Genomic DNA, 264 nt, shown 5'->3' on the forward strand with positions numbered 1-264 from the left:
GGGAAAGCATTGATTGATGTTTCAAGGGGAGAGCTTACCCTTCGCATGGGCACTAAACACCATATCTTGTCCATCTACAAGGCCATGGGGAGTCCTAAGGTGGAAGAGCTTGCTATGAAGAAAGAGTGTAAAGTTGTGAACGTTGTACAGGTTCAAAAGGGTCAAAGGGTAAAGCCCAAGGTCGAGAATATTTCCTTACCACAGTGTCTATTTGGCCCATGTGGTGGATCAACTCATTGCAAAGGAAGACAGAGAGAGCCCAAG

This window comes from Salvia hispanica, chromosome 6 (assembly GCF_023119035.1).
Source record: "Salvia hispanica cultivar TCC Black 2014 chromosome 6, UniMelb_Shisp_WGS_1.0, whole genome shotgun sequence".
NCBI lineage: Eukaryota > Viridiplantae > Streptophyta > Magnoliopsida > Lamiales > Lamiaceae > Salvia > Salvia hispanica.